The sequence below is a fragment of the Cavia porcellus genome, unplaced genomic scaffold (genome assembly GCF_034190915.1).
Source record: "Cavia porcellus strain 051 isolate PalLab524CR breed Dunkin Hartley unplaced genomic scaffold, mCavPor4.1 scaffold_1, whole genome shotgun sequence".
NCBI classification, from domain to species: domain Eukaryota; kingdom Metazoa; phylum Chordata; class Mammalia; order Rodentia; family Caviidae; genus Cavia; species Cavia porcellus.
Window position 1 is genome coordinate 25,454,714 of NW_026947484.1, and position 17,494 is coordinate 25,472,207.

At 39.9% G+C, this 17,494-nt stretch overlaps 1 long non-coding RNA gene across 1 annotated transcript; it reads right to left on the reverse strand.

Moving 5' to 3' along the window:
- Positions 1-13,572: 13,572 nt before the first annotated feature.
- On the reverse strand, positions 13,573-14,775 carry LOC134475499 (uncharacterized). Its single transcript, XR_010046643.1, has 2 exons — positions 14,037-14,775; positions 13,573-13,918 (listed from the first exon to the last, which is right to left on the reverse strand). It is a non-coding gene; the product is annotated as an uncharacterized LOC134475499 (long non-coding RNA).
- Positions 14,776-17,494: the final 2,719 nt, after the last annotated feature.

A 17,494-nucleotide genomic window follows, 5' to 3' on the forward strand; every position in this document is an offset into this window, starting at 1 on the left:
TAAGATGTTATCAGCCAGCAGAGAGTTGCTGGAGGGGAGTGGGGCTAGGGGAGCAGCCAGCAGACTGAAGTAGATTTGATATTGAAATGCAGAATGGTTAATATTGGAAAATGAGAGTAGGTGGACAGAAAAAGAGAAAGATTAAAAGAACTGGAACCAAGTATATGGGGTGTAAGCAAAAAGTGGATGGCAGCTAGTTTAATTATCTTCTTTAAGCAGAGTGAACATGATTTTATTTTCTTATTATGAGAATATATGCGACAGAGATCTAAGTTTCTTGAAACTTAACAGTTCTTCAGAAGGATAAAAGAAAAATTCACAAATCATTGTTTTAAAAACCATATTTATGGCTGATAAAATAAATATGGGTACCTGTCCTGAGGGTAGGCTAAGGAATTCCCTGTTACACAGTTATGATCCAAAATATCTGGAAGAAAGACATACGGTTAGGATGGGAAAAGGTGATGATTTATTGTTTACTTTTGTCATGGTTTTTATTTGTGGAATGAGAATGGATTATCACAAGGGATTTATAGTATTTTCACATAATAAAAGTTAAAAAGAAAGCTGACCTCATCTGGAGGGGAAAGGGATCTAGATACAGAAAAAAAAAATTCTTCCATGCAATCAGTTTTCACTCTGATTATATATTAAATATTTATTTGTGATTCAAGTGTTTATTTGAATGACAGAGAAATAGAATTTTTAAGGCAAACTTTGAAGTCTAGAATAATACTGGCCTCTTTTCCTTCACAGGAACTAAGTGCTGGAATAGTTGTACCTGAACACATAACCAAATTACATAGATAACGGATATGGTTAGAAGTTCGCTTATTAGGCATGCTAGACAGGAAGGGGGTTGTACAAAAAGAAAGCTTGCAAGGCCTTCAAAAGCCTAATGTGAGCATTCCATCTACCTTGATATAGCCTATAATTCCTCAAGATATCTTTTTAAAAAACAAATGACAATCTGAGCTGACATTTAAAGTACTTTTGAATCCAATCAATTGTAATATTGTCTTGTTTGTTGTCACCAGCCTTTGTCATTTAAAATTACCTCTTGCCAGAAAAATACTTCAAACTTTGTGAAGACTATTTTCTTTTTAACTTAAAATTGTCTTTACTGAGATAAGTGGTAGCCCTTTTTGAAATTTTTGGAACTAAAAATGATCACAACTTAAAACTTGAGATTTCAAATTATACACAAGTTTAAAAGTAATTTCCCTGGATTTATCTAGTATAAAGTTAATAAAAACTACTAGTATATAAAACAATGAGCAAATGATGTAAACTGGAACAGTAAGGAATTCTTCCAGACATGTTTCCTTGGTCTGTTGCAAAGTTGGAAATACAATGAGTATAATAAGTTCTAGAACTATTTAATACAAATATCCTTATGATCATGGTCGCCTTCATGTGATTTCTGTGACTTGAATCAAAGTGAGAGAGGCAAAGCATGAGTGTTGCAATGTATTAACTTTAATAAATTGGTAATATTTTCTCAAACAGGTATATAAATCCACTCTATGGAGAGCTGTATATAAAAGTGTGGGGTTTTTTAACATGTAGTTTCTACACCATTGTTGAAGAATTTGCATGACTTGAAACAATTTGCTTTTGAGAAATTAATTTTATGAATAACTAAATGACTGGTTGTATTTGAGACGACATTCCGTTGGAGAATTAGGCTAACAAAGGGTGAAGGTGAAGATCGTGAGAAGTTTCAGAGCTCGCGGAGACGGGGCGCTGGGGTTGTGTAACTGTGCCTAGAGGGCGGGGTTCCTGTGCAGTCCTACTTCAGCAGATAACCTGCCCCCCACACCACTCCAGCTTCTGCCAGGAGGATGGGACTCTCCAACGTGAAAATCTGCGCAGCCACTCCAACAAGCAGGGTAGGTGAAACTCAAATTAGAATTCCCTCCTCTTTCTGTTTCCACTCAAGGCCAGATCCTAGAGATATGGAAAGAATAGAGGCCATCTAGGTTCTCTTTCCTGCCAACACGCATTCTACCTACCTGTAAGAGTTAACAGGGCCCAGGAGGTCTTTGGGTTGTAGTTTGTGCTCCATTTTTTCCCCAGGTGTATTTTTAAGGAAGATTTTCTTTTCCTTGTCCGAATCATACTTCCCCCTTCTCCTTCTCGACTCCTCCCCCACGCCAGTGGCCTCTTATTTTCAGACCCCAAAGTGACTGACCGTTTCCCACTCTGGCGGTCAGTTCCTGGGACCTTGTTTAGGTGCCGGAGACCAAGGGGTCCCGGGCAGGCGAATATATGATACAGTGTAACATTTTGTGTTTCCTTGCTGGCTCCCAATTTCTATCTGTTTTTTTCCCCCCACTCAGGACTCGGCTTGAGGTTTTTGTCCAATGGATGCCGAGCAAAAAAAGACTTGAGGACTGGAAGCGCTCTTCCACTGAGACTGGTGAGTGAAAGTGCTTTTCCACGGGCAGGTTGGTGTGGGGAGTGAGTCCTGCTGAGGGCTTTGGAAGGAGCTTTGAACCACAGCCTCCAGTTTCTGGACTGCAGTGTTCATGTTCTTTTGGAAAATGTTCCTAGCGAGGGCACTACTAGCAGACATAGATGAAAGAATGCATGATTCTTCCACGTTGATAGAAATCACGGTGGATTCCCAAGTAAGGGAGGTTTAGACATGGGAGGGCGGAACGAGATTAATTCTTATGGAGAAGGACGTGGAAGTTTAAAATAGGTTCTAAAGTGCTATTCATTTTATGGAAATACGACTTCTGAGTCTTCCGCTTCTGAGAGAAATAGAGGACTATTAATGTTCACGTCCAGAATTATTTGCGTTCCCTATCTGAGATAAGGCTCTTTGCTTCAGAGACAACAACTGCCCTCTCTGGGGGGGAAAAATGTTCCTTTCTTTTCTTTTGTTAAAACGCCTTTTGGCCTTTTTCCACACTAACATTGCCAGTCTCCCTCAGAGCTGGCCTTGCGTCTCCAGGGTTCCGCCCGGGTCTGGCCGGGGTTCCTGCGAGAGTTAACCGGGCCGCATCAGCTCGAGTGCAGCGCAGCACGAGTGTGGGCGAGTTCTGTGTCTTCGAAAGACCAGGGAAATGAGCACTGTTCTGGGCTCGACTTTATTCCTACTGGGACTATCTCAGTTCCGGGCTTTGGAAGTATCAGGGAAATAATTGATTCTTAATGCACACTTAGGAGCCTACGGTGTAAGCTCCAGAGCCTGTCGGTCCCAAGGTGGCTGCGAGCGCGCCAGGCGCAGGTTGGCTCCGCCGAAGCGAAATTGGGGTCTGTGCTGCGGTGTCCAGTTGGCCTTCCCGGCCTCAGGGTCACTGGGGTGAAGCTGGAGAGGGGGGCCGCGGCGGGACTGGAAGTCGTGCGGCGCGGGCCGGTGGCCTTGTTTTCTTGGGTTTTGGGCTGAATCGGACTGGCTGCAGGACCGGAGTTTTCCGATCCGCCCGGCCGCAATCGCCGCAGAGGCCTCGACCCGGCGCTGCGCACAGAGCAGCAACGTGAGGGCGCTCTTGCCCAGGACAAGCAGAGCTCGGAGTTTAGCTCACTCTGCAGCTGCAGCAGAATTGCTTTCTGAAGCTAGGCTGGATGGAGCAAGTCCTTACCGTTTTCTTTCTTCTTGGTCTTTAGTGCTACCCTTCCACCCCCTTTCCTCTATGTTTCTTTTTGTTTACCTGGTAAAGTTTCGCATCCAAGCCCTCATCTGCTAAAACTGTTTGCTGTAAGCAGACATCATTTCTGCGTTCCACTCCCTCGCGCTTTCTGCCCCATCTTGCTTTCTTGCCCTCGCTGTGGTCTAAGACTTGGAATCTCGGGAAAAGAGATAACTTGAGGGTAGGAACACCTAGCACCAAGAGGAGCCTGGTTTTGGGGAGACAAAAGCGCGAATTCGAGGGGGAAGATTACCCTTTGCCAGCGGGAAATTCTCTGGCAGTTACTCCAGCCTTGGAGACTGGAAAGAAAGGGCCAGCTGAATAGAGCTGAGATGCTTCCAGCTCGGCGGGGACGCATTCCCTTCCTCCGCCAGTCAGAAGCCTAAAGATACTCTACTCACCCCATCCGCTAAACGCACTCTAAGTCGAAAACAATTCTGACACTGTGATGAGAAAGGAGACTTAAAATTACAACAAGTAACAATGGTAGTCAGGTGCGTGAAGGTCTTTCTTGGCCTGTGGTGTAATAATGCAAGTGACACTTGCCCATCTTCTGACTTATGGAAAAGCGGCATAGGAGAAAAGCGAGCTGCGCTTTGGAAATTTGGATCAAAATGAAAAGTTGCTGTCCATTGCTATAAATGTCTGGATCTTCATTTTCGAGCTTAGCTGAATTTCTAGCCTAACTAGAACTTTGTGAATCGGCGTGGTGGTCTTCACTTTCAGACCCTGTCTTCATCTCTTCCTATTGTGTCATCGAGTGAATCAGTGCGTTTAAGAGAAGCCAATGTGGCTTCATAGGTGGTTTTGATTCTTTTGATCCAGGAGGAAAACTAAAAACTGTAACGGGGTTAGGGAGAGTTGTCTCTTAGTTCTTTCATTTTCTCATTGCTCTGAAATTTAATGACCTGAACATTGTTGTTTGAAGTTAAATTATCTGTTAAATTAGCCCTAAACAATAATTGATGATATTTTCCTTTTGGGTCTGGTTGCCCCTGAATTATTGGTCCAGGAAGGGAAAGAAAGGAGTTGAGAATGCTCGATCATGCACTATTTTAAAGATAACAAAATCAATATTTAGATACAGAGATCCTGTGTAGAAAAAAGTCACTTTGCATGTAGCTGAATTTCCATAAATAGGCCATTCTCTTAAAGGACTCTAGTTGAGAAACCTAGACCTAAAGAATGTGTAAATAAGCATCTCAGTTGATGTAGAAAGAATTATGAGCAAAATTTCATTATTCTTCAAAACTTACATACTCAACACATACCATGCTTGCTAATCTAAGTTAATTCTGCCCTCCTGGCATATTCTGGAAAAGAAAATTTAACTTTCAGTAAATTCCGCAATATTGCTTTATATATGAATTTCTAATCCATTGTATATTTGTTTCCTTGAGTCAGACACTGTTTTGCAGCCCTTATACGAAACAGCTTTGGAATAATGCAAATCTGTCCCTTCTTGTTTTATAATGCTTGCACACTGAGACATAGGTGAAAGAGCTTTCATGGTATACTGGGGAAATGACATCTTTTCCATTTAATTAGAAGTCCCCAGGAATCTTAAAATCCAAATGTACCATAGTAGTTGGGGGGAAATTCTTTAAAAATAATGAACACTATTGTATTTTTTCCTATTTAAATGTGCTGAATGAATAATTAGAGGGTGACATGAAGGTTGAAAAATTCAGAGCGAGAATAAGGTGGTAATTTTATTATTTGATACTTTCAAATTTCTATAATTAATGATGTAGTTTTAAAGGTTGGCAAAGCTTTCTTAGAAAAAATAAGTACTCCTCCCATCCAATCAAAAAAAAAAAAAACTCCAGAAAAAAAGTAAAATCAAGTCAGACTGGCAGCAGGTATTGTTTGTTTGTTTGTCTATTTTTTCCAGTAGTGGTAGTATTAGTGGAGTTGAAAATATACTTTTAATTATACATTGCAAGCTCTGATTACAGGTTGGAAGACCAAAATCGATCATCCCTACATCAATAATGTTGTCTATTACTACATTGATTTGTGTTTATTTATGCAAAGGCTTTCAGTTATTTACTTACATATTTCAGCATCTGCCTCTTGATTATTATCGCAGGTTGTTTTTAATGAAGGAGTTATATAGGAAGCGAGACACACTTGACAGATCCATTTTAAGTAAACCTGATCGTGAATTATAGCAACCCTACAAGTTCAGGAAATTACTTATTCATACTTGCTTTTTTAGCAATTAGGAAATGTTTCTAATTAAAATCTCTTGCTGCTTGAAAACTCCAATTCTTTTCTTCCTACATTGTATTTATATAAAATAGCAAGCCATGATTTTATGAAGTCAGATATACTAGAACAAAACTAACAAATAAAACCTGTCTTTCTCAGTTGGGATAACTAGTTTACCCTCCTAGCAATAAACTGACCACTGGGTTTGGTAATGCTGTTGATGAAAAATCAAGGCGCAATCATTTATATATAGATATGAGATATTTGTTTTAAAACACCTGTTAACTCTAAACTAAGCCACGGTACTTAGGCTCAGCAAAACATTCTGGAGTGTTTGAGCGTTGTTAAGTATATGAACGCAGTCGTATATTATCGTACTGATGCAATTATAACTTAGGAAGATATAATTCAGCTAATATCTCATATGAATGTTATGTTATGCTAGCACTCGTTTGACCAAATAGGAAAACTAAAGCCATATAGTGCGTTCTGCTTAACAAGAAGGCAACAGTGGAAGACTGAGACCCATTCATGCGTCTGTATCTGTCACTGCCATTCTGAAGTATTGAAAGGTTACTTAAAAACTGAAAAACAAACAAACAATAGTATAACTTATCCAGAGCTATTTAACCCTAACATATAGAACTGTGCTCGAACTTTTCCATGTTAGTACTTTGGAATACAGGAGCCTAATATTATATGTCTCAGGGTCTTATTCATTGTTTTCTGATGCCCCACCCCCTCCAGTTGTTGCAAGAAATATGGAAAGAGAAAACTTCACTAAATTCTTTTGGAAAGGGGAAGGTATCTTAGGAGATGAGAAAGGAATTGATCTCCTCACCCTGTGGAGTTTTTTTCTGAAACTAGCCTTTGTCAGCGTCCTGGCTGTGAGAGGGAAGGCTTCAGGTCCAAGGCTGTTAGCAGAAAGAAGGTGGCCGATTCCCGGGCCTGGGACCTACAGTTTCACAGGAGGTTGAAAGGAGGAGCACAGGGACAGAGTTTCGAGTTTCTTCATTTGTTTTATTTTTCTGTCCTGTGCCAAGTCCTTGAAGTTACCTCAGTGAGATGGCCCCTGTAGGACCAAGCACTCTTGGCATTCTGTGGAGATGGAGATTCCAGAGCACAGGCTGGACAGGACTTTTGGCAAAGGCGCACACACCCACCCCGCCCTCCGCCTTTTACGCACGCACCAGCTCGTCCTCACGTGCACCGGGGTAGTGGACAGTGTTGACTTGAATTGCTCGCCCTCGCTGCAAGCCTTTCCTGTGAATGAACCCGAAAACACTCGACAGGTCGTGAATAATCGTTTTAATGAGTGTGCAAAGCGTGCGACGGGGTGCACCGAGCTGTCGGGTTAAACAAACAACTTGTACCCAGACCAAATCCGATTGTTAAAGTGCAAAGTGATGTCAGTACCATTTCCATTGCCTTTCGAAAATCCACAGATCTGACACGCGGGAGTCCAATTTTCCCCATTAAAGAAAAATAACAATATTTTTCCACGGTGTGTGTGATCTTCTTTAATATTAATCTGAGCCAAACAAAACCTCATTTGAGAATCAGAGAATTAGTCCTACTTCAAAAAAAAAAAAAAAAAAACTGAAAGAAAATAAACGTGAGGGAGAAACAAAAATATGAAAGTCTGAGGAGCAATTTATTTTTGATAACACATCACTGATGATCAATGTTGTAAAAGAAATTATCACTATCTCTTGTGTTTGTAGCTAACTACAGGCAAATTATCTAGTTACCTATAGTGGGGGAAAAAACCTGTGCTGGTAAGTTAGTCTTGTACTAGATTTAAATCTGTAGATCTGTAAGGAATTTTTAATTGAAAAATTAAAATATTTTTGAGTTTACATGTTACCCTGTGAGAAAATAAAGGGATAAATGAGTCCCACATTTACGCTTTCAAGGCAAACAATTTGAGGGAAAGCAATGAGAAAAGAACCCTGAAGGGCCACAAATTATGATATGATATGAAATGATAGCACAAATTATAAATGAGCTCTTCAAGAATCACATCCTATCCCCCCCTTTTTTTCACAATTTCACTGCGAATAAATTTCCCATTGAGTAAAAATATCTGGTTGAAATCAGTTACCTTTGTTCATTCATTTATCTTCTCTATAATTCCAAACATTAAATATAAAAAAGAAAGTAAATCATCAAAGGATTAAAAAAATCATTGATACATTCCCTATTTAAAAAAAGTTGTGGAGGAAAAGTATATGAAACCTTTCCCCTGCCAGCATCTTAGTAAAGTCCCATATGAAACAAAATAGCAACGATGTTTGGAAATCAATCTATTAATGCTACAGATCCAGCTTCTTCAATTCTTCAACACCATAGACAGGCTGAGATTGATGTTTTTTTATTGGAATAAGTCTGTATCTTTTATTTATCAAAGACAAAATATATAATTCCTTACACTTTGCAAGGTTATTTGTTCTCTTAAAATTGTAATCAGTTTGGAGAAACAAAATGTTAGGGCTTCAGTACACCTGTATATGGAAGCTAAACATTTATTCGCGTAGGTCCCATTGACCATATGATATCTGTACATCTTATATGGCTGTCTTTTTAGCTATCTATTCCATTCATGAATATATCTACATACAACCAATCACAATTAAGCAAATTAATACCCCTAAAAGTAGTGCTGAGCTATTTGGCAGAATAAATAATTTCTTATGGAAGTCATTGTAGTGTTATTACCTTTATGTCATTGTAGTCCCAGCTGAATAAAATAGAAGATATTGAAACTCTATCTCCATTGTCAAAATTTGCAAAAGACACCTAGGGGTTTAGGAAAATATTTTTCTTGATTTTGACTGTTACCTAGTAGTTGCTTGTATCAGAATATCAACAGTGAATAATCTTTATTTTCTAGGATATTTGACAAAACGATGGCTCTTAAAAACCAGAAACATGCATTCTGTAATTATTTAAAATATTTCCAGGCACAAAATAGTCTGTAATTATTACCTAAACTGACTTCCTCTCTGTGGGCTGAGTTGAAGAATTTGAGGAATCACTGAAAGAGCTGCATCCATTTCTGTTTCAGATGCACAAACAGCAAAGCTAGAGGGTGCGTCTGTTTTTGTGTGTATATATGTAGTTAAAGAACTACACTATCAAAACATTAATTATATTTGAAAGAGAGCAGAGAGCTTGTTGTGGAGAGAATTGCATTATTGAATTTATATTCCATGAAATCTGTCTGAGAGGGATGAAATTGCATACCTGTCTTATGTGACGCAACCTTTTCAGAGAGGTGCCTAGCAAAAGGAAAGAGATGAAGGAGGCAGACTTGGAGGGGAGTGATCTTAGATGCCAGGCTAGTTCTGAGCACAGGGAATCCATGCAAAAATGCAAATAACACGAAAAGCTTGCACAGGATCTTTGTTCACTCTCAACAAAAACAAATGGATTTTCCCCCTCTACCAGGCAAATCAGTGTGTTCTTCATTGAATTTGTGGGAGGAGGAGTGGTTGAGAGACTAAAAAACATTGTTATATTTTTTATCCCAAATCTTATTTATTTCATAGCTGCCAAATTTTATATCCACAATTTAGATTCTCTTCCTCCCAAATCTTCCATCGGTATGAATCATCCCTGATCATTTATAGTATTGGGCTTAATTACTAGTTTTCAGCTTTAAATTACTAATAAACTAATTAAACTGACTAATCTCTCTAAACTTCTGTTGAATAGTATAATAGCTGCAACAACAAAAATAATATAACAAAACCTGCATCAATAATGACAAAATTAAACTGTTATAATAATAATAATGATAATGCAAGTAATGAGATGGTGAACAATCTTAAAATATTTCTCTGACCAACAGGATGAAGATGGAATTTACTTCTGTCTGAAATTTGTGTCATGGAGGCAGTCAAGCATTTCTCTGATTTCTTGTTTGGCTGGTTAAATGGATGATCCAGTCCAGCTCAACTCAAGTTTCCACATACAAACTTCATTGGCCTGATATGGTAGGTCTTCTTATTGGCATTGAGTACTTTTAAACCCACACCCTTGGCTATGGACATGTCCTTTGAAGATGTTATTTCCAAACAAATGAACATGGGAAGGGAACTGGAACAAAAGCAACATGCTTAAGGATTGATTTGTGGAGGGATTGGGTACCTTTTGGCTGGAGCTCTTTTGGTGAGCAGAGCAGTTATCATGACTAGGAAAAGTGTCCACAAGGCTGTGGAGGATGAAGGGGACAGAGGTACTGAGGTTGCAATGAGTTCAGAGAGATCCCTGATCTTGAGAAACCTGGACCACAGGACAAGACACACAAATTAGGAAGGAGGGGCCCCAGGATAACTCTTGAATCCTTTAGGGACAGGGGGATGTTAGCAAAATAATGCCTCGGAGAGAGTAGAAATAGGTGGAGAATGGAAGGAAAATGTCAGTAACTGGTAGTGGTATAGCAAGCAAAGCACAGCTCACCAAGACATTAAGAGATGCTTTTGTGAATTGTGAGCCTGCCAAGGATTATTGTTCTTGGTGAAAGAACAGCCACCAGCTCCTGGGGCTGGGCTGGAAGAATCTGTCAGAGCCTCTATCTACCTCCAGTAACCCACCATCTCCTCATCTCAGCATTCTTCCCGTCTTCTGAAACCCCCACTACCTCTCCTCGCCCCAACGGAAATGTAATGAAATTAAAAGGAGAGGTGGGAGGAAATTAAACCCAAAATTTATCAGACAGATGTAAGAGCTGATGCAGGTTGTTTGAGAATTGCCATCCTTTCAGAGGCAGAAAAGAAAGCTGGTTAGGAAACAAAGTGCAGTTTGGGACAGCTCAGAGACTTGGTACCCAGTTGTGTGGGCCAAATGGAGAAGGATCTTAGCAAGAGAAGAAAAGAATAGATAGTTCTGGATCAGGGAAGCATCACCACTGAAGAGACGTGCTTTCTTTTTTTTTTTTTTTTTTTCTTGTAAATCGGTGAAATTCTGAAAATGTATGAAAAAGCACAATCTGCACACCTTAAAACTTATGAAAAGAAAAGCATATGTCAATGGTCAGTTTGTCCTTTAGAACAGTGCTGATTTTTGTAAATCATTGTCTTCTAACTCAGGAGCACACATGGTCCATGCCATAAAACCACACAGCAGCCGAAAGAAGGACGGGAGGGAGGAAAGGGATGCAAGTTGCCTGCTTTGCTGCCGCTGCATCTCTTCACCTCTCAAGCCAGGGATGCCACGCAATCCTTTTTATCCTTTTCTATTGGTTTTTTGAAAGTATGAAAAATTCCAGTTCATGAAAATACTATTTTACTAAGCATTATAAGCCTTCGTCTTTGAGAATAAATTCACTGAAGTGATGTTCAGTTTTACCTTTCCTTTCTCTGTCCGCAGACCTCAAGCTTTTCTTGGGGGCAGAGTTAAGAATGCTTACCAAACTCACTCCAACCCCTCCAAAACATAGTTTGGAAATTAAACTGGGGCTTTCCATATGCGACTTAATTTAATTTCAATGGTATTTTAAGAAGATATTCACAGTTGCTATGTTTCTATGTATGAATTGTTCTTTTGATTAAGAAGCAAACTATCATTTTCAGTAGGAAAATTAAAAGAAATCACCATTTCCAGTAAAGGTGACCTTCCATCACTTACATGCACTCTGGAGTATGGCCTATGAAAATATATTTTCTAATAATTTGATTTTAATTGTATATGAGTGAAACTTCTGAATCGGTAAAGAGCTATGTGACTAAAGAAACTAAGTTTTATGTGTTAGTGATGCCGATATTTGGTGGACAGTAAAACAACAATGAAAGCAGTTATTTCACAAAGTAATGACAGCTAAGCAAACACTCATGTGTGTGCAGATTTTCCCCATTTAACAAAATTAATAGGTTTCTAGAGCCCACTCTCTTAATAAGTCCTTAGCCAATGTAAGCAAGATATACGCATACATAGTATATATGAGGTGCTGCATATGGTTCAAATATTATGCTTATTTTCATAGAAAAAGGTAAACAAATAGAGTATTAGCATTTTATCTTTTTAATCTTAAGGGAAGATTTATTTATAGTCGGCATAGAAGGAAGCCAGAACCACTATATTCTGTTTAGATTGCATTTATGAAGCAAATATAGATTTTCTTTCAGTATTAGATATGCAAGAGAAAGGAACTCAGAGTTGAATGAAATTAAGATCTATGCACATTTTCGCTAAGCCAAGATGAAGTAACTTCATTTCTTAAACATCCTCATTCTCCTATAAAAAGCAAGAGAGGTAAATCCAAGTCAAGATATGACACTTGGACTGCTTACAAATAATGGTCACTGACATTTTTTTCAACAAAGAATTTTTCATTGCAGATAGAAACAGAACCTATATACAAGTGCAAAGTAAAACATTTTAGTAACGGGTGCTGGGAAGATAATGTATTGACACTGTGGATATTTGTGAAGAATAATATTCTTTTGAATAGAGTTGTGTGATTATCCTGTTTCTTAAAAACACACTTGCCACTAGGCTCTCATTTTCAACTCTAGCTTCACAAAGAGCAACCAGCTTGTATTAAAGCTGGTTCACTGCAGCAGTTCAGATTTAAAAGTAAAATAACTGACAGGAAAAGAAAGTTACACTCTTACCAAGGAGATTCTCATTGACAGGGAGAGATTTGGGGAAAAAGGAAAGTTCCAAAATAGGGTGGTGGGAGACGATAATAACTCTTTAGGTGAGTTTGGGAAGAGGGTAAGTAAAATACAGTTGAGAGATTGGGATTAATCGAGCGGTTTAAATACAAATCTGCCGGAAATCATGCTCTTTGGGAATGAAAATGAAGGAATTTATGCATATTCTAATTTTCCCTCTTTGGCTGCTATTTTGGAGGAAGAGACTTCTTTTGCTGATGGTAGGGGTTTTTGTTCTGCACAGGAAATGTGTAAATGAACACAAATGTTTTTTTTTTTTTTTTCCCCCCTTCTCTTTTCCATTTTTCTCCTCCATTCCCTCCTCCCCCTAGGAAGAATCCTAAATTGTTAGAGTGCTTAGTTCTGCAGCCTGGGCTCCCTGGGCTTCTTCCGGGATGCTAGAGGGGGCAGGTCTGAAGGACAGGGGGATGAGGGCTCCTCTGGGCTGTCACACTTTGCAAAATAATGTAGTTTCCACTCCATCCGCGGACACCCAAAGGGACAGAGATGAGAAAGAGTCCTAGTTCTAACATGGTGAAATACAATCTGGAAAGTCGTTTGCCCTTACGACAGAATTCTCAGTTGGCCTGGGCTGAGGACAGTTTAAAAGCGATCTTATAAACCCTGAGTGAAGATCCACTGACCCTTAGCGCACAGTCAAAACGCGTCCCCTCCCAAGCCTTTGGGAACCGATAGAAACAAGGAAGGGCGTGATTTTATTCTGTTAAGACCAGCAAGACTCTCTGGTTCTGTCATGAGACCCCTGATGCTGAGGCCCTTCGGTGTTTCCTGGAATATTGAGAACCCCCACCCAAGCCCACCCCCCGGATGCACTAGTGAAGTGCTTGGGCTGAGGAGGTGAGCAGAGGCGACTCTGTGGGGAGAGGAAGGGACAGCGAGGAAGACCCGCAGCGGCCGGGGAGGCGCTCCCTTTCTCAGCCGCCGCGTCCCTCCGCAGGACAGGCGCGGGGATGCAGGATTACACCGGAGCAGGGCGAGTTTCCGCCTTCCTTCTACACACTAGGTTAGAAAAACACAAAAACAACTTGGAGACAATCTCAGTGTTAACAATTTAATTCACAGAGCTGCACCGCGGGACAGCCCGTGTGGGGCTTTTGCAGGGAGAGGAGCTCGCGCTGCGGTGCGCAGTGCCGCCCGCCAAGCTCGGGGGCCAGGCGCGGGAGCAAAGCGCCCCGGTCCGCGGCCCGCGCGCACCCTGCCGCAGGGGAAGTGAGGCAGGGCCCAGGGCCGGGGTCCAAGGCCAGGGGATCCCCGGGGAACGCGCCTCCTGCCCACGCTCCGCTCTCTCCGGGTTGGGTCCGGGAGCCCGGCACTCACTCGCTGAAGCGCGCGCGCACCCTCCTGCTAACCTCGTGGCCCGCCGAGGAGCACCTTTTCAAAAAGCTGAAAAAGTTGTATTTTTTACTTTAAATTAAAAAAAATAGTACATTTTTGCAACACGCCATCATCATATTCATGGTGGGAAGTTGGTAACATGCACAGTGCACGTTTTAAATCTTACTTGCTTTTCTCCTCCATTCCCTCCATCTCTAGATTCTTCTCCCATTTGGAAAGGATCTAGCTCCCCGTTTCCCATTATGGAGTTTTGATTTTGCTCTTTAAATTGCTTCTACCTTGAGCTTCTTTCGTGTCGCACAAAAGGCTGCAGTGGGGTGTAGTTTCCGGGTGGGGGGGACCACCCGAGAAGCCTCCTGCATCCTGGGTTCTAAGTCACACCCTGCTCAGGGACAGGCCGCCCTGCCCACCGAGCCCGGCACTTCTGGTCCTCCTCTCCTGCGGGCATTGGCCCTATACTGTCCCCAGACATCACTCACACCCAGCCCTGTGGACGAGGGATGGCGTGGGAGCCTCTCCTGCATCTTCTAAGTGGCTGGTGGGTCTGTACCCCTTCTCTTCACTTCTCTTTAATTTGAGGCTGGGGGAGGAGGGACCAAGGTGGAGAGCAAAGGCTCAAGGAAAACAGGAAAAAAAAATTTTTTTTTTGGTCATCATTTTAGACGCTATCCTTTTCTGCACAAATTCGTTCCAGACACAGAGACACAGGCTTCTTTACCCCAGGGCGTAGGCCAGTCCCTGTCCTTCGCAAACACCCATAAATACTGACGAGACTGCATCATAGATGATGCTCACGTGTGCTTAGGGTTAGCGTATCCTCTAGTCAGCTGACTTTGCTGCACGTTTATGGAACTCAGTTGAGAGGTTGATAAATGCTTTTCTACAGGCACTTTGGTGCTATTTATTTAGAGACTTCCAAAATGGGTGAGAAAGGTCCCTAATAATTGTTGAAAATACCTTCTTGAACTTTTTGATACATGTGGGATAAAATACAGTGGATTTTAGGATTTGAAAGTTAACTTTTCTTTTACGTTTTGCTTTCTTTTAAAAGCGTTTTACTTTCTCTAGTAAGAGGTTAAGGCCTTAGGAAATGAAGTTAAACTATAACCAAATGGAATTTCTCTTTTGCTTTTCTCGAGCTATACTATAATGTAACCCTTGCCCACCTTGATATACTTCTGTGTTGCCTTCTGTGCCACACAACGGTTTTTATTCTTTACAATAATTTCTGTTTTTATATGCCATATGAACTTTTTGTAACCAGGAGATAAATTTTAAGGTGGTGAAATTTTAAGGCAGGTTTCAGTTGCTCAGTACATATGAAATGCATATCCACTGAGCCCACTGGGGTAGCTCAGGCAGGATTCTCTGCAGCATTTCATGCCCCAGTTTCATTGATTCGTGTAAAATAGTGAAATTATATAACCAATGAGCTAATAACCATGAAAGTAATTTGAAAGGTTATAATTGCTAATCAAATGTAGAAGCATATTTATTAGCATCATTATTAAAAGGTGCCAGAGGGATACAAATAAAACCTGTTCCTCTCCTCTGGGAACTTACAATCTAGTTGGGCATAAATAATGAAATGTAAATTGATAGAAGCAGCTCCTAAGCAATGCTCAGTGTCTGGCATATTAGTTCAGTAAATGATTGCCTCATACTAATTTGCAGCCATATCTCCTTTTAACAAAAACATATAATACTGGTCAGTAAAGGAAGGCTTAATTAGAAAAACTTTCATGGATGAAATGAATTTGTCCTTTACATGTCACATATGAAAACTGCAATGTGCACATGGTTTGTGTGTGAGGAGAAAGTGGAAGGTGGGAGAGATATTTGATGAGTAAGAGTATAGTGGCAAATTTTAGGAAACTCTACAGTCCATGTTTAGGCATTTATGTTTGATAGAAATGGTGATAGAGACCCGTGGCTGTCCTATGAGCACAGGATGGTGTGATTAAAATTAGAATTAGATTTTTTTCAGAAATGATTCTGGCTAGCTACCAAGTATAAGGAAAATTGAGGGAGAAAGAATAGGGGGAAAGATTTCAGTGCCATTCTGAATTCAGTGTTAGAGAAGGGCTGTAGTTAAAGCCATCATTAGGCCCCTTAACCCAATTTGTACACAACACAAGTTACATTGAAATGATGAAATCAGGAAAGAGCTATAATAGCATTGGATAGATATCTTCCTTTCTTATTCTTCATTACTGATAGTGATAGATGTTAGATATTGACAGGTGGTGACTAAACTTAGGATGTCTCTATCACCAGCCTAAGATATTTTTGCATTTAGTCTATCTACTCAGATTAACTTGCAGTGATTTTCAACTGGGGATAATTTTCCCCTCCTATCCCCCTCTTGTTTTGGGCAGCATATACAAACATTTCTAGCTGTAGAGATTATTAGGCTACTATTGGCATCCAGTAGGTGAAGTTGGGGATGCTACTGAGTACCTTATAATCCTTTTTTAATTTTTTTGGTACCAGACATCAAACTCATGATCTTGCACTTGCGGAGCAGGTGCTTATGCTGCTGAGCTAAATCCCTAGTCCTAGCACTTTATATTCACAGGATAGCTGCCCCAACTTCAAAATACCCTGTCCAGAATGTCAGTGGTGTTGAGGTTGAAATGTCTTCCCATCTTTAGCTGTGGAGTCTCAGGACCTAATTTCCATTATAGCAACAATTTAAATTGAAAAATTGTTTTGCTTAGTTTTTTCAAATATAACTCTGAAAATTGTTAGCCTGAGGCCTTAGAAACAGGAAAAATCAGGATGGTACCTACTTGGATTTTCTACTTTTTAAGAATAGAGTTAGAAATTATCCTTAAGGATTTTCCATCTAAATGTTATTTATTAAATTAATAAAATGTGCCTTTGGAGTTGCTTAGCAACTATGGAAAGCTTTCTAAAAGTTCATTTGTTTGTTGAAAACCAGGGTAGGTTGCATATTATTAGCTACATTACATAAATCAACAAAGAAATATACCCTGAAAGTGGAATAAGATGTTTCAACACATTTTCTGCTCCCGTGTCTAGCAATTAAAACATTCTAATTGTCTGGTAGAATTGAATCAAGTGTTCAACAAACATTTATGTATGAAACTTCAACATAATATTAAGTATGTAAGAGAACCAAAGGGGAAAAAATTAAGCAGGTTTGTCATAAAGTATATGTTTATCTTAACCTTTCTTCTTCAAAAATCTTATCTACTAAGTACTTTTATCAGACACTAATTATACTCCTTCTGAAAAGAATTTCTCCAACACCCTTCAGTGCCTGCACCCTTTAATCATATCTCATTACATCTACCTAATCCATATCTTTTTCACATTGTCAGGGCTCATTAACAATTTTAAAAGCCAATCTTGGACATTATCATACCTTGTAATCGAAATGAAAATATGCCAATAACATTTTATTTCTAAAATGTAATGGGCAATTTAACTTTTGTTCTAAAGCCATTTTTTCTTTAAATATTAATGACAAATTAACTTTCAAACATGCATTAAGCAAGCAGAACTGGTGAGATCTTTCTGAAACCCCTGAAGCACCTTCTCAAAGCAGTTATATTTAAAGCTGTTTTAACAGTGGATCATTAGTCACTTTGAAGGGAA